Source organism: Phalaenopsis equestris, unplaced genomic scaffold (assembly GCF_001263595.1).
Source record: "Phalaenopsis equestris unplaced genomic scaffold, ASM126359v1 Scaffold000297, whole genome shotgun sequence".
NCBI lineage: Eukaryota > Viridiplantae > Streptophyta > Magnoliopsida > Asparagales > Orchidaceae > Phalaenopsis > Phalaenopsis equestris.
Genome location: NW_018164739.1, coordinates 3,319,814 through 3,329,616, shown reverse-complemented (window position 1 = coordinate 3,329,616; position 9,803 = coordinate 3,319,814). Strand labels below are relative to the sequence as shown.

General features: G+C 32.7%; 1 protein-coding gene across 1 annotated transcript in view; it reads right to left on the bottom strand.

The window, feature by feature from the left end:
- LOC110025410 (mediator of RNA polymerase II transcription subunit 13) overlaps positions 1-9,803 on the bottom strand; it is an 83,522-nt gene that overhangs the window by 19,207 nt on the left and 54,512 nt on the right. The gene's annotated exons all lie outside the window — the stretch shown is intronic.

The following is a 9,803-nucleotide window of genomic DNA, read 5'->3' as shown; positions in this document are numbered from 1 at the left end:
AATCTACGCACTATTTTGGCAAGACTTATGTAGCCTTTAAGTGTTGATTTACATGCGGTTTAGAATTTGTTTAACGGACCCCTTTTTGCCCAATGTTTTGGGTTTCAATTGATTATTATTTAAACGCTTTTAGGTCGATCCACTCGTTGTTTTCTCCCTTGACTTTACTAGTTTTGGAAGTATGTCTGCCTCATCTTTCTTTTGTTTTACTTCTTTTTAAATGGTTAAGTCATAAAGATGAGGATTGATGATTTAATTAATTGGAAGATATAGAAAATTTTAAATCACCTTAAACATAAGTTAAAGATTAGGTTTCCTAGAGTTTTAGGAGCACATACCTTAGGTGAGAATCCATCCACCTAGTCCTCAGTGTAGACCTCTTAGACTTTAGGTGTACACCCTAAGTAAGAGCTCATCCACCTAATCCTCAGTGTAGGCTTCCTAGAGCTTGAGTACATACCTTAGGTGAGAGTCCATCCACCTAGCCCTTAGTGTAGGCTTCCTAGATTTCAGGAGCACACCCTAAGTGAGAGCCCATCCACCTAATCCTCAATGTAGGTTTCCTAGTCTTTAGGAGCACACCTTAGGTGAGAGCCCATCTACCTAATCTCTGCAGTGTAACCTCCCAAGATTTTAGGAGCATACATTAGGTAAGAATATATTCACCTATTCCTCGAATGCACATTGAATGCACATTGAAACTAGACATGACCCTAATTCACAAACTGATCAAGACACTAGACACCGGGATGCACCGAGACGTGACCCATGCTTCCTTAATTAAATCAACGGTAAAATTTCCTTAATGACTTAACCTACAATGAAACCCAATGCATCAAGATTTGAGTTTGAATATTACACTCAAATTCTCCTGACAATTGGAGAATTTGTTAACGCCACATATGAATCATCGGACTAGGATGAGTCTAGGGTTTAAGTGGCGAGGGCGATGACGACATTGCTTATGCGTGCTTAAACGAGGGATACGAAGTGGGATTATTAGAATAGTATCTCCTACCTCGAGGACCTTCTATAAGAGAGAGGAAAGGATCGAGGATGCTATTCGCCGTCCCTTGGTGGGATTGTTGCCCCCAACACTCTTAGGTTGTCAGTAGTTCTAGCACGATTAGACTGACTAGTCTGTGGACTGTACGACTTTACAAAATATTTACAAAAATAAAATAAAATTTTCTTTTGCATGATTAAAAGAACTCTGCATAAAAAAAGGACTTAAATAATAACTTTTGCATGAAAATACTTCTATAAAAATTTATAAAGGTCTACGGTTAGTCACTTGGATTGAGGTTAAGAACTACCTCCTGTAGATTGTCGAGTTGACAACTCTTACTCAAGGTCGGGAAACACACAACCCAGCTTTGAGCCCCACTTTCACCAATGTCTTATACCCAGTCCTGATCTTTCATGTGGTTATAGGTTTCTTTTGTTTGTGATTTCCACTACTCGTTTTTATGAATTTCATGCTGGGTTTTCTTGCTTTATTTATTTTTCTTGCAAGTTTGTTTAAATAATGCTGCAAATCACACTACGCTCGCAACACTAATAATACAACAGTAGCAGATGCTCAGGTACGTTTTTACAGTTTATCTATAGCATTTTACTTTACTGCATTTTACTTTTAAATTATTTTTTTTTATTTACCTGCAATCTACTCATTCTACATGCAAAACCAAACATTGATACAAAAATTGTGAAGCGTAAACTACTAATCTCAAGCACTTAAACCCTGGAGTCATCGCGACGACAGGAGCTTGGAGCCAACTTTGTGGGCAGCACGACGAGGAATTCAGACCGAGCAACAAGAAGATCTTCTTCAGCATTATCTCTTCCTAGCATAATAACAACCCATAGGATTTCGAGGTAGTTCGCCTAACGCGACGTAAATCTTCACTCTCTTTTTAGGCTCCTGTACAACTATGTTGTGCAGCGTAAATCCTAACCCGCCTTAGGTTCCTAGGTTGTCGTGTGACACGACGTAAGCCCTCTTATCTCTGTGGGCTATTTGCATAATCGGGTATTATGCAAATGTAAGTCCAAAATAATAAAATTGGCAGGATTAAACATTCAAATAACATCTTTTTCTAAAATGCAGCCACACAGTAGGATAGTTCGGGATGTCACTGAGGTTTCTCCTCAAGAACTAGGACATCCCCTGCCACTTGGGTTTATATAGTCTTACAATATTTTACAAATGAATTCTTCTATATTTCCTATTTACAAATAGATGTCTAAATTAGGTATAAATTTCAACACAACTCGTAGCTTGATTATTCAAATATCAAAGTTTTACTTCTTCTCATTTCATCCATGCTCATCATGAATTAACTATAGGGGCTTGCCTCTATAGGGAACCCAGGTAAAATAAACCCTATTTAATCTTTGTATTAGATAGGGGAACTTGTCGGTCATACATAAAAAGGTTCGCAGACCAAACGGATGTCACAAATCTCTTAGTGATTGGGTTTATTGCTGAGAGTGAGAGCTACACTTATCTTTTGGGAGGGTGTAGTATTCGCGGTATCGGACACGATTATGCAAACTATTAGACGAATGAGGAATGAGATCCATTCGGTCTCATTTAAAAAAAAAAAATTTAAAACATACTACTTTCAAAACCTAAACTATATACTATATACCTCTTTATACCTCTTATACTTAAATTAAATTACAAAAATTATTTTCATATACCATATTTTCAAATCTATCGAAAAAGTTGACCGACAAGCTCCAAGAGGTACGAAGAGCCCATGAAGAAGAGATGAGCGACGTACGTGCTAGTTTGGAGGAAATGTGTGGGGACATCTCGCTATGCAAGAGGGCACTAGCTGCACCCACCAACCATCGCACATTCAAAGCTAAAAGGATTGAAGTTCCAAACCAAAGAATTTTTTAGAAGCTCGCAACACAAAATAAGTGGATAACTTCTTATGGGGACTTGAACAATATTTCGGAGTGATGGAGATTACAAATGAAGATGCAGGAGTACAATTGCAGCTCTTTATCTCTCGAACATCGCTATGTTGTGGTGGAAAAGAAGGTGTGGGGATATAGAGAATGGTATGTGCACCATATCCACCTTTGATGACTTGAAGAGAGTAAAAGAGGCAGTTTTACACCAAGAAGGCGGAGGATGAGGCTAGAGCCCGATTGCGAAGGCTCAAGCAAATGGGATCGATTTAGAAATATATTAAGGATTTTACTAACTTGGTCCTTGAAATCTCTGACATGTCAGACAATAATGCTCTCTTTAACTTCATTGATGGACTCCAATAATGGGCAAAGACTGAGCTTAAGAGGCGTGGAGCACAAGATCTCGCTACTGTCATCGCCATTGCGGAAAGCTTGCTTGACCATACAAAAAAGTCAATAAAGCCAAAGGAAAAGAAGAGTAACTATGTCAAAAGTAGGGGAGACAATGATCAACATAAGAGAGAGTTGTCCTGAATCGACCCCATTCAAGGCAAATGACAAGGGGAAGCCTAAATATGACAAAAACTAAACCACACAACAAATGTTTTTTTTTTTTTGTGATGGATCACATTGGGCAAGGGATTATTCTCAAAAGAAAGATTTGAACTCTCTCCTTGCAAGCCATCAGGAGAAATGTTGTGATATGGCGACACAAGTTGGATCTATACAACTATTGAATGGAATGCAAGCCCAAACAAAACCCCAAGTGAAGGGTTACTCTTTGTAGAGATGGTAATAAGCGAGAGACCACTAGAGCAATGGTGGGCACGAGCGCTTCTCACAACTTCATCTCCTTGGAAGAAACAAAGAGGTTGGGTTTGTGGATGATTGAAGAATGAGGCTCCATCAAAGTCGTCAATTCAGCTGCAAGGCCATTCCACGGAATAGCCAGAGTAAAAACCAATATTGGAACATGGTTAGGTACTTTAGACTTCTTTGTCATTTCGATGTATGATTTTTGTGTGGTTCTAGGTATGAACTTCTTTGATCAAGCAAGAACCTTTCAAATGTCCTTTGCGAATAGCATGTGCATCAAGAAGGTAAACCAAGCTTGTCTAGTACAAATAATAAGGACTAACAAACAGGAAGTCAAATTACTATAAGCCATCCAATTCGGGGAGGACATTCCACAGAGAAAGGAGGACTGCCTGGCTATTCTTCATGACTCCAATGAAGAAGAAAAGATCCAAGAAGTCATACCAAGGGAAGAGTTAGAAGTACCCAAAGAACTACCACTAAAAAGGGAGAAAGAAACACCCAAGTCTGTCAAATCAAAGAGAGCTAGTCCGAGTGTCACAATGGGCAGACAAGCAATTAATGGTGTCAAGAACAATCTGTAACGAGGACATTGCGAGCTTAAGTGGGGGAGAGTGTTGCGCTCCACCATATTTAACAAAATTGCAAGAAAATCATAGGATGGAAGATTCTAGAAAAGGGCGGATGGATGAGTGCAATCCAAGAAATTCTAAAAGACTCCATCACATTCTAGAGAATTTTAGAAAGAAAAGCTACAAAAATAATTCAAGAATAACCTAAAAGGTTCTAGGGTCATGTATGCATACAAGAATTGTATAGAATAATCTAGAAACAAGAATAATCTAATGTATTCTAGAAGATTCCCTTGGATTTGGAGGGGACTATAAATAGGAGTCTCTCCCCTCATTTGTAACCATCTAAGCATCCATCCCAGAAATGATCCATGGAAACCATCCCCGCTTCCAAGCTTTCAAGTGTTGTAATTCTTCTTTCTAAGTGAAATATTCATTTCTCCAATACATCTCTCTACTCCTCTTAGAGTGTTCTGTGCTTACAAGTCCATGTGTTGTGAGGGATATTAGACTGATTCGGTGCTAAAGAAGAGCGCTAAAGCTGCACGGGTGACTTGGAATAAGTTAGTCTGTGGCACTAAGCTATTTAGTTATCTTAAGATCCAATAATAGATAACACACTATGATCCACGAATTTCTTAAGGCCTCACTTTCTGAGGGTCAATCCACACAGACCCCCACTTCTAGATAATGTACCATTTAATTATTAAATATATAAAATCAACAACTTTTTTGGATGTCGAGACTTGACAAGTTAACAAATCCATATCATATACCCGCTAGTGAAACGAATGATATTAAAATGCCAAAACCATTTGATGATTGGACTGTTCTTGAAAGATAGTTTAGATGAACTTAATGCTAGGAATGATATTAAAATTTCAAAACCATTTGATGACTGAACTGTTCTTGAAAGATAGTTTAGATGAACTTAATGCGAGGACTTATAACACTCTACATTGTTTTGTTGCCTGACATTTATATGAGAATATCCATGACAAATGCTGCAAAAGAAACTTGGGATAAATTGATAGTTAATTATTAAGGTAATAATGAAGCCGAAGATGCCATTATTGATAGGCTAGTACATGAATCTGATATTTTTTGTATGTTGCCCAATAAATCAATTTCAGATTATGTACATTAGATTCATAAAAATGATCAAAATATTGCATTCTCTTGAAAGAACATAAAAAAAATCAATAGTTAGTATATAAAACATTAATGTCTTCCAAAAGAATGTGATGCAAAAGTTACTGCAATTGGTGAGGCTAAGTATTTAAATTTGTATCCACTTGATAAGATACTTGGCTTCTTAATAGAACATAAATAGGTTTTAGCGCAATGGGACATGAATAATGTCGTCCAAAAAAAAGAAAAGAAAAAACAATTATTTGGAATTCAAAAGATGATATTTATGAAAACACCTCTACTTCTAACGTAGATAGCGATGAAGTGGTCATGTTGACTAGGAGGCTTTAAAATCTTCTCAAAAGAAACACCAAAGGTATGGAAAATCTAAAATATGTATATTGAACAGGAAGGGAAATTACACAACTAAAGGACCAATACGTTTCAACTGTAATAAACCTGAACAGTGATAGACCTAGTTGCCGATATAAAAAGGAGAGAAAAATAATATTAAAGGAATGATAGAAAAAATAATAAGCACCAAAAAAAGAAGAAAAAAGCTTTGTGGGAAAATGCAGAGTCCGAAAAGTCCAGCTGTAGGTCCAGCTCCTCAGGTGAAGAACTCAATTTGTGTTTAATGGTTACTGAGAATTGAACATAGAACTCACAATAGATATGTAATAAAATTAATTATGAAGAATTATAAGGGGCATTTAATGATTTAATTATCGAGCATAAAAGAACAAAAACTTTGATGCACTTTTATAGCTTAAAACAAGAATATTATGAAATGAATAATAAACATAGATCATTAAATGAAAATCTTTGCTAATTAATAAATTAGAAATATAAAATATTATGTTAAAAACAAGATTACATGTATGCTTAAAAGTACAAGTTTATTTTGTTGCTGCTATTAGATTTCATGCTAGAAATCAGATCACTATTGAGAAGTTCAAACACATCAAAACTATAAGTTTAAGCATTTTATTAATACAGATGTATGATGCAAAATTTACACATACTACACAACACGATGCAATTCCTTCCTATCAAGAATTTGGACCAAAACAAATATGGGTTACAAAAATTAGCCATTGGTTTTACTTTCTAAAATGCCTTCAAAGTAAATGAGTAAAGGCGTGCTGCATCATATACTCGAACAACGAGTATTCAAATCAAATGACAGAAGACGAAATAAAAATTTACAATGCTAGAACCACATGAAGATACTAGTTTAAAATATCATTTGAAAATAATTTTTAACCCATATAAAATTCATTTTTTAGATATTTAGTATATTTTAACATGAACATCAGTAAAAGTTTGTGTTTTATAATTTTATGCTACAATAAACATAAAATTATAAACAAGCCTGAAAACATAAAAGTTATATAAATTTCAAATTAAGCTTCATGAATATAGCTCACATGAATAAAATGTATTTATTTTATAAATCTCTTTAGGGGCTTTTACATACATATCGCATAGAACTTTCCTAATTAATTATCTTACACCTAAACTTTCATGATTACAAATATCATATGAAAAGTAGCACTCATTATCACATTTTAATAGTTAAATCCATCTTTTCATCCATAAGTAAAGTGCTATGTGCGTAAAAATGAAAGTTTAGGAATAAGATAGGTAAATCCATAAAAATTGGGTGCTATGTAATTTGCCCGTCTCTTTAATTATTGCTACAAGCGTTCACATTTTTATAATGATTTGGTGAAATCATATTTACTTATTTTTGTTTCAATACAATTTTTATTTTTTAAAATGATGGGAATTTTACGGCTTATTCCATATATTTTAAAAAAAAATCATAGCAAATCCTTTAAAACCACGCACACATTGAATACGAGAAAAATATATCAAGAATGTTAAACCTTAATTATTTTTTATTCTCACATGTTCAATCTATTTTTGTTCTTAATAAAGAGGATTCTTGTTAATATTGAAACCATCCTACTGATTTTAAAATTACTGACGTTTTTACAAAACCATTACCTAAAAAAATTTTAAAATTTTGTGTCATATGCTTAGCAAATTAGATCCTTCAATTTAAAATCACGTATTTTAATTTCATTTTAATATCTTTTACTTCATTTCTACATTGTTTGATGTTGCAAAAGGGGGAAAAATATGTATGTTGGCTTATACATATATTTTGACATGCATACATCTAGAGAGCATACAATTATTTTTATAAGTGGAGTATAATAAACTTGATAATAAATACAAACACAAAAATATCTTACAAGTTCACTTTGCATCTTCATCCACATATATAGCCAACATAGGTTTGTCATCATCAAAATCCAATGATGAATCATATATATCATGAAGCTAATAAAATAAATAAATTAATCAAGGTAAGTTCAAGTTATATACCTTTATTTTGGTAAATAATTAAGCTTAACAGTAATGTATATTTGAAAAAATATTTGTAGGATTGTAAACCAAAGATGATAACTCATTTAATAAATAGAGATTTAATATTTGGAAGTGATCGTTAGATTGCAAAAATAAAGAAGGATGAAAACAAAGAGAAAAATGACAAAGAAGACATTGGAAGTCATAAAAAAAAGAAGTTAGTGGAGGATTTTCCAGATCAAAGTATAAAATTTATATCATCGAATTTGTTAACAAACATATATGACTGCATTCTTAAAATAAGTTTTTAAAAAATAAATCGATTGAAAATAAACATAAAAGAGAATTATTAAATTATGTATTTTAATTAGAAGCTAATATTTATATTTAAGTGTTGATTAAATTACGATCGAAGGGAAAAAGTTTAAGAGAAAGTTAATAAATTCAATTATAGATCAATAGTAATTAGAGTTTTACCTATATTAAAAGTTATTCTTTTATTTTAGAAGTATTCATATTTTCAAAAATTAGAATCATAATAACATAGAAAAAGTAAACGAATTGATATTTTTTATAAAAATATCCATATATTACATATATGTTAAAAAAATTCATATATATTACATACAAATGTTCCAATGGTTGGATGAAAATAAATGGAATTTAAATAAAATAAAAGGAAATGTCAATCACATTAAATACTCCCTTATTGTATTAGCTGAGGATGATGTTGTTCTTATGTACGAATATGAAAGAAAAAAAAATGGAATCGGAAATGAAAATGCATGTAATGTAATTGCTATTTATTTCGATGATTTCTTAAATAAAATGTATTTAAAAATGTTATAAGTCTCTAATTAAAGGAACATCAAATAATCAAAAGATCTAATCAAAAGAAATTTTAATGTTTTACCTTCTTAATATAGCATGCATGCTACAGCATGCGGGGAAAAATTTAGTACACAGTAAAACAAAAATTAATAACTACGTTGTCATTTAAATTAACATATTATTTAACTGATTATTTCAAGAAATGATAGTTTGAATTAAATGATTGATAGGAGGAAACATATTTATAGAAGTAGATGAGCTAATGAAATTAGGTATCAGACAACATTGTTTATGCGTTTAGTTTCTTCTCTTTATTAAAGTTGTTAAAAATTGTATATCCTTGTGTGTTTATATATGAACGCATGTGATTTAGTGACACTTTACTGTGTGGATGATTCTTGTTTGAAGATTATTTTGAATATTAGTTTAATATGACACTATCATCCGACCATTGCTTCATGACAGTATTCTGCTAGATTCAATAACATGGTATTTTTTTTTTTTTTGTTAACTATATAAAATGCCTACAGCTTGGTAGGTCCTGAAGCCATATAACATCTCCAATTGACCAACCAACTTTGTTTCTAAGAGTACTAATTCAACTATTGTTTTCCCCTCAAGAGGAATTGAACCATATCTAAAACATCCAATCCAAGCATCAATATATGTTATTTTTACATTGTTTTATAGTTAGTAGATTTTCTGAATCATAATTTGAATTTTATGTAGTAAAGAACAATAAGAAACGTTGCACAGAAGTACAAAATTAACATTCCATGAAATCATACAGTTAAATTGAAAAAAATTGACAACAGCTTACAGCCACAAAAATAAGTAAAATAGCTTTTAAATTTTCATTTGAGTTTGCCGTATAGAAGAGCTTCATAACCCTAATGCAAAATTCATTAAATACGGCATATGCAATCAAGATCATGCTGTTGAAGAATTTTCCATAACTGCTTAGAAATTGTTAACAATCTGTTCCTGTTTATGTTTATGAAATGCTAAGTAAGACATCCAATGCAAATATGAAAAATTGCAGGTAAGTTTTTTTTTTATTATTTCAATGATTGCAGGCAAGCTTTTCTAAAGCATTACACAACTGAAAATTGAAGTAGTTTAAATTATGATTGAAGAAAAACTTCC